At 50.6% G+C, this 7,284-nt stretch overlaps 1 non-coding gene across 1 annotated transcript; it reads right to left on the bottom strand.

Annotated features, from left to right (window-relative positions):
- Positions 1-6,942: 6,942 nt before the first annotated feature.
- Positions 6,943-7,061, bottom strand: LOC135460846 (5S ribosomal RNA). The gene has a single exon (XR_010443308.1). It is a non-coding gene; the product is annotated as a 5S ribosomal RNA (ribosomal RNA).
- Between the last annotated feature and the right edge of the window lie 223 nt (positions 7,062-7,284).

Below are 7,284 nucleotides of genomic sequence, written 5' to 3'. Positions count from 1 at the left end.
GCCCTAAACCAGTACAAATCTTTGGCGCCCAAACGTGGGGCGAGAGAGAGAGTGGAAAAACCCTGTTTTGACTGCATTTTGGCTGCTATTACTCTGTGTTCGTTTAAATCAGCTAATAGCAATGCTTTTTGGATTCATAATGTCTGTTGGGGTGAAGGTTTGCATGCATTTCTGGTCCCTAGGGTTTTTTGAGATTTTAATACCTCTCTGGTCCCTAGGCTTATTTTCCTATCCAGAAATAGCTTTAGTATTGCCCCTAATACGTAGTTTTTACATCAGAGGGGCTGTGACCAGAATAGCTATCCTGCTGGGTTTGGTGGCAATAATGTGCAAGAAGTTTATAAACATGCTGGGGTCTGCTCCAGGTATGAATGGTTCATGGCTATGGTTATGCATCCAGTTTGTCGCAGGAGGAGCAGGAGGGAATGAGGTTTTTCAGCCTCTGCTTTCCTCCTTCTCCTATGAATCAGTTGCATCACTAGTGAAGGATGTTCAGTTTCCCCTCAATGTTAAAGAAACCATCTTCCTGGTATTCAATCTGGTAACCTTCCTCTATACAGCCTGCTGCTTCTCTAGAATGAGGGCTGAGATTTCTAGACGGGCTGATGAGACCCCTGACTCAGGAGTAAACCCTGGTGTGGAAAATCCTAAGTGGTGTGGGAAATGGGAGGATATGGGCCAAATCCTGAAGGAATTCTCTGACCCTATAGTGTGGGATTTTCCCCATGAACAAATTCAGAACCCAGCTGAGGTGGGGAAATATCTGAAAGAGAAGTACCAGGATGAGCCTAAGGAGAGGAAGGTCATTGCAGTGAGCTGGGCCCTGGCATATGCTTATCGCACACTGCTAGATACCCTAGGGCAGCAGACAGAGGCAGGGGGGCAGGGAGATAAATCAGCAACTGTCCCGGTGACTCAGGCTGTAGCTAACACTCCAGGCTCGAAGCCAGCAGCTAAACCCATGGCTGTTGCTACCAGCACTAGAAGTGGGAAATGCACAGCCAAGACCAATCGACCAGTGGACGATGATGATGATGATGATGATGCAGGAGAAGGAACCTCAGTGCCTCCTGACGTAAAGTCAGGAGTCAAAGCAGCAGGTGCAAGATCAGATGCTAATACTGAGTCCTTCTCCCTGAAGGACCTTCGTGGCCTACGGAAGGATTACACTCGAAGGTCTGATGAATCCATAATTAGTTGGCTGGTCCGTCTCTGGGATGCTGCAGGCGAGGCTACCGTTTTGGATGGCACTGAAGCCAGGCATTTGGGATCCCTGTCACAGGATTCTGTCATAGACCAAGGAATGATGAGGGGGGCTAACTCTCACAGCCTCTGGGAACGGGTCCTAAGAAGTGTGGCAGAAAGATACCTGTGTGCAGACGATCTCTATATGCAGCAGACTCAGTGGAAGACAATAGAGCAAGGGATCCAACGCCTGAGAGAAATGGCCGTGGCTGAGATTATCTTCTCAGATGATGTAACAACTAGGAACCCAGATTTAGTACCATGCACGTCTGTGATGTGGCGAAAACTCGTACGACTCGGGCCACAAGAATATGCTTCTGCCTTAGCCATCATGAAGAGGGATGAGAGGGGTGAGACTGTGCTTGACATGGCAAGGAAGCTCCGAGCATATGCAGATGCTGTACATGGCCCGACACATGCCAGAATCGCAGCGGTAGAAACACGTCTGCAGAACTTAGAGGATAAGATAGAGGAGAACCATAAGAAGCTTAGAGAGGAGATTAAAGAAGACCTTCTCCAAATTTCAGCAGTACAGATCCGAGGTTCCGGTATCCAAGGCAGACGTTTTCAAGATGGTGAGAGAAGATACACCCCACGAGCTGAGCTGTGGTTTTACCTGCGTGATTGTGGGGAAAACATGAGAAGGTGGGATAGGAAACCTACCGCTGTTTTAGCACGACGGGTGCGTGAACTGAAGGAAGCCACCAGGAGGAAAGCAGCTCCAGTTGCCCGTAGCTGAACGGCCAGGTATGATGATGATGACATGTCTGATCCCCTCGAAGGAACATCCAAAACATACACCCAGGGAAATAATGATAACCAGGCTTAGAGGGGCCCTGCCTCTAGCCAGGTAGAGGCCAGGGAAAATCGTGTCTTCTGGTCTGTGTGGATTCGTTGGCCTGGCACATCGGAACCACAAGAGTATAAAGCCTTGGTTGATACTGGTGCGCAGTGCACGTTAATCCCATCAAGACATGTGGGGACAGAGTCTGTTTCTATTGCTGATGTGACAGGGGGATCCCAGGATTTCACTGTGGTGGAAGCTGATGTGAGCCTAACGGGAAATGAGTGGAAGAAGCATCCTATTGTGACTGGCCCAGAGGCCCCATGTATTTTGGGCATAGACTACCTTCGAAGTGGGTACTTCAAAGACCCAAAATGACTCAGATGGGCATTTGGAATAGCTGCTGTAGAGACAGAGGGCATCCAGCAATTGAACACCTTGCCTGGGTTGTCTGAGAATCCATCTGCAGTAGGATGCCTGACGGGAGAAGAGCAACGAGTTCCAATTGCCACTTCCATAGTGCATCGACGGCAGTATAGAACCACTCGAGATGCTGTGATCCCCATCCATAAGATGATCCGAGAGCTGGAGAGCCAAGGGGTGGTCAGCAAGACCCACTCACCCTTCAACAGCCCCATTTGGCCTGTGCGAAAATCTGAAGGAGAATGGAGATTGACTGTGGACTATCGTGCATTGAATGAAGTGACTCCACCACTGAGTGCTGCCGTGCCAGACATATTAGAGCTCCAGTATGAGCTTGAGTCCAAGGCAGCAAGGTGGTACGCCACTATAGACATAGCCAATGCATTTTTCTCCATTCCTCTGGCAGCAGAATGCAGGCCTCAGTTTGCCTTCACATGGAGGGGAGTGCAGTACACCTGGAACCGATTGCCCCAGGGGTGGAAGCACAGCCCCACCATCTGCCATGGACTGATCCAGACTGCACTGGAAAAGGGTGAGGCTCCAGAACATCTGCAGTATATAGATGACATCATTGTGTGGGGGAACACAGCTGCGGAAGTGTTCGAGAAAGGGAAGGAAATTATCCAGATCCTCCTGGGAGCTGGTTTTGCCATTAAAAAGAGCAAAGTAAAGGGACCAGCTCGTGAGATTCAATTCCTGGGAGTGAAGTGGCAAGATGGACGGCGTCAGATTCCTACGGATGTCATCAACAAGATCATAGCAATGTCTCCACCCACCAATAAGAAAGAGACACAAGCTTTCTTGGGTGCAATAGGTTTTTGGAGGATGCATATTCCTGAGTACAGTCAGATCGTGAGCCCTCTCTACCTGGTCACCCGCAAGAAGAACAATTTCCAGTGGGGCCCTGAGCAGCAACAGGCCTTTGTCCAGATCAAGCAGGAGATTGCTCATGCAGTAGCCCTTGGCCCAGTCAGGACAGGACCAGAGGTGAAGAATGTGCTCTACTCTGCAGCCAGGAACCATGGCTTGTCCTGGAGCCTTTGGCAGAAGGTGCCTGAGGAGACTCGGGGTCGACCACTGGGATTTTGGAGTCGAAGCTACAGAGGGGCTGAAGCCAACTATACTCCAACAGAGAAAGAAATCCTGGCTGCCAATGAAGGAGTCCAGGCTGCTTCGGAGGTAATAGGCACTGAAGCACAACTCCTCCTGGCACCCCGACTACCCGTGCTGGGGTGGATGTTCAAAGGCAAGGTTCCTTCCACTCACCATGCCACCAGTGCTACATGGAGCAAGTGGATTGCTCTCATCACTCAGCGCGCCCGTATAGGTAAACTGAATCGCCCTGGGATTTTGGAGGTCATTACAAATTGGCCCGAAGGTGAGAATTTTGGTGTCACAGATGAAGAGGAACAAGAACCAGTGACACGTGCTGAAGAGGCTCCTCCCTATAACCAACTGCCCCCAGAGGAAACACGCTACGCTCTTTTCACTGATGGTTCCTGTCGCATCGTAGGGATGAACCGGAAGTGGAAAGCAGCCGTATGGAGCCCCACACGACAGGTTGCACAAGCTACCGAAGGAGAAGGTGGATCAAGCCAATTTGCTGAACTCAAAGCTGTTCAACTGGCCCTAGACATTGCTGAGAGAGAGAAGTGGCCAAAGCTCTACCTCTACACTGATTCATGGATGGTAGCTAATGCTCTGTGGGGATGGCTGGAGAGGTGGAAAAAGGCTAACTGGCAGCGTAGAGGGAAACCAATTTGGGCTGCTGGTGAGTGGAAAGACATTGCTACCAGGGTAGGGAGGCTACCTGTGAAAGTCCGCCATGTAGATGCCCATGTACCCAAGAGTAGGGCCACCGAGGATGTCATGGTTTGAGCCTGGCACAGAGCCAGTGCCCCCCATGAAAATGCCTCACCCTGGTGTCTGCTGTGAGATGTGACCAGGAATAAGCAAAACAGGCTCTAACTTAAACATAAAGAACACTTTATTACTTAAACTACAGGAAAATAGGGAAAGACTATAAGGAAAAGAAAAAAAGAAATTGAAAACCTTACAAAAAAAACTTTCCTCCTCCCCACTCCCTGACTTTCCCAATCCGATACATTCTCCCAAATCAACTGCCCAGCCTTGGCCCCACACGTTAGTATACTCAAACTTCAGTTCATGAAGAGGAAAGGAGTCCTTCTCGTTCCATAGGCTTCTCCTGGAAACACACTGAAACCTCGTGTGCTTCCTTGCCACTTCGGCACCGCCCGGAAAAAAAGTCCTTTTGCCGCTTGTGACATCTTCCTTCCATGCCCAGTGCTCTCACCACTGAGACATGGCCAGAGCTGCTTTTAGGGTTGTCTTTCAAGGATGCCTTGTCTCACTCCAAAAAGGCACAGTCTCTGCTTTTGGGACATCTGTCCCCCCCATATTTTTCCAACCCCCTGGGGCCGGGGGGTCCTCACGAAGAACCCTCCTGGTTTTGAGGCACTGCCTCCCCCTAAAATGCAGTCTGTGTCACAGGAACAACTGAGTCCATAGCCACAAGAAAAGTCCAGCCAAAAGGCCACTCCAAATCATCTCTCCCCATCCAATCATCTCCACATTCTTCGGGCCAGGTCCTTGTCTCATCTCATCTCTCATCTCCCTTCTTATTCAGCTTCGAGGAGGATTAGCATTTTTGCAAGGCCCCAATCATGCAAGAAAGGGTTAAAAGTTTTCAGTCTCTGTCTGTCCTGGGACGAGATGATACTCCCACACGTGCTGCTGCTGCGGCCGGCCGGGCTGCACCCTTTTCCCCCCCCTTTTCTCTTCCTGGGCCGGCCCTCTCTCTCTCTCCTGGGGGGGGGGGGGGGGGGGGGCTGGCTGCCCGATGTCTCGATGTCTCTTGGGGCTCCTCCACCCTTCCATCCTTGAAAGCCCCTCAACCCCATCTCTGTCCAGGCCCCGGGCCTACCGCATGGCCGCCCCTCCCCCGCCCAGCAGCAGCGGGCTGGACGGGGGGGAGATCTGACCTCCTCGCCGCGATGTCCAAAAGAGGGAGTGCCAAGGGCAGTGCCCTGCTTTTAACCCCTGTGTATTCTCGGAGGTGTGTCCAAACCCCACTGGCTACACCAGGTGTCAGTATGAAACTCAGAACATCCATTGGTTTGACCACAGCATCCCAGAATTCCCACTCCTTCCTGGTCAAACCACGACAGAGGAGCACGAAAACAATGAGCAGGTAGACCAAGCTGCAAAGACAGGGGTGTCCAAAATAGACCTAGATTGGGAACATAAGGGAGAGTTATTCCTAGCTCGATGGGCCCATGATGCCTCAGGCCACCAAGGCAGAGATTCCACCTCTAAGTGGCATGAGACTGAGGGATGGATCTAACCATGGACAGTATTTCTCAGGTTATCCATGACTGTGAGACGTGTGCTGCCATCAAGCAGGCCAAGAGAGTGAAGCCCCTCTGGTAAGGTGGGCGGTGGTCCAAGTACAAGTATGGGGAGGCCTGGCAGATTGACTACATCACACTGCCCCAGACACGCCAGGGCAAGCGCTACGTGCTGACCATGGTGGAAGCCACCACTGGATGGTTGGAAACCTACCCTGTGTCTCATGCTACAGCCCGGAACACCATCCTGGGCCTGGAAAAGCAAGTTCTGTGGAGACATGGCACCCCTGAGAGGATTGAGTTAGACAATGGGACTCATTTCAAGAACAGCCTTATCAACACCTGGGCTAGGGAACATGGCATTGAGTGGGTGTACCATATTCCCTACCATGCACCAGCTGCAGGGAAAGTGGAGAGGTACAATGGACTACTAAAAACCCAGTTGAAAGCTTTGGGTGGGGGATCTTTCAAGAATTGGGAGCAGCATCTGGCAAAAGCCACCTGGTTAGTTAACACCCGAGGTTCCACCAACCGAGCAAGTCCTGCCCAGTCTGAGTCCCTGAATGTAATAGAAGGGGACAAAGTCCCAGTGGTACATATCAGAGGTTTGTTAGGGAAGACTGTGTGGATCAATTCTGCCTCGAGTACAGACAAACCCATTCGTGGGGTTGTCTTTGCTCAGGGACCAGGTTGCACGTGGTGGATAATGCAAAGAGATGGAACAACACAATGTGTACCTCAGGGAGATCTGATTGTGGGGTAAGAATGATGTGCAATATCACTGTTCATTGGATGTTACTGCCATTGTCTGTACATTAAACCATACAGACATGAGATAGAAGGAAATGTGTAAGAGTTGAAGGTCTGGGCAAGTGGAAGATGGAGAAGGAAATGTGTAAGTGCTGAAGGTCTGAGCAAGTGATAGATGGAGCTTTAAGTGACTAAAGTGAAAAGGGGAATCCTGCAGCTCCGTAATATAGGGCCTGGATTCAGTGGTCCAGTTTGGGTGTGTGATGAAGGCATGATGGTTATTGCTTGTATATTTGGGGGAACAGATAGAAATTTTGTATGAATAATGCAAGATGTGTTGTAGTATGTTGATGATATGGGGATAAGGGGTGGAAGCTACAGCACCCGGTATTCCCAGGCGGTCTCCCATCCAAGTACTAACCGGGCCCGACCCTGCTTAGCTTCCGAGATCAGACGAGATCGGGCGTTCTCAGGGTGGTATGGCCGTAGGCATTCTGGAGAATGCATATTCCAGATTATAGCCAGCTTGTGGGCCCCCTTTATCAAGTGACCCAGAAAAAGAACCATTTCAAGTGGGGCCTCGAGCAACAACGGGCCTTTGAGCAGATCAAACAGGAAATACCTTATGCAGGAGCTCTTGGGCCTGTTAGGACAGGATCAGCTGTGCAAAATATACTCTACACTACATCTGGGGAACAGGGTCTTGTAGTAATC

The sequence above is a fragment of the Zonotrichia leucophrys genome, unplaced genomic scaffold (genome assembly GCF_028769735.1).
Source record: "Zonotrichia leucophrys gambelii isolate GWCS_2022_RI unplaced genomic scaffold, RI_Zleu_2.0 Scaffold_107_151726, whole genome shotgun sequence".
NCBI lineage: Eukaryota > Metazoa > Chordata > Aves > Passeriformes > Passerellidae > Zonotrichia > Zonotrichia leucophrys.
Note: the sequence above shows the minus strand (reverse complement) of the source record. Positions and strands in the feature narration are given on the sequence as shown.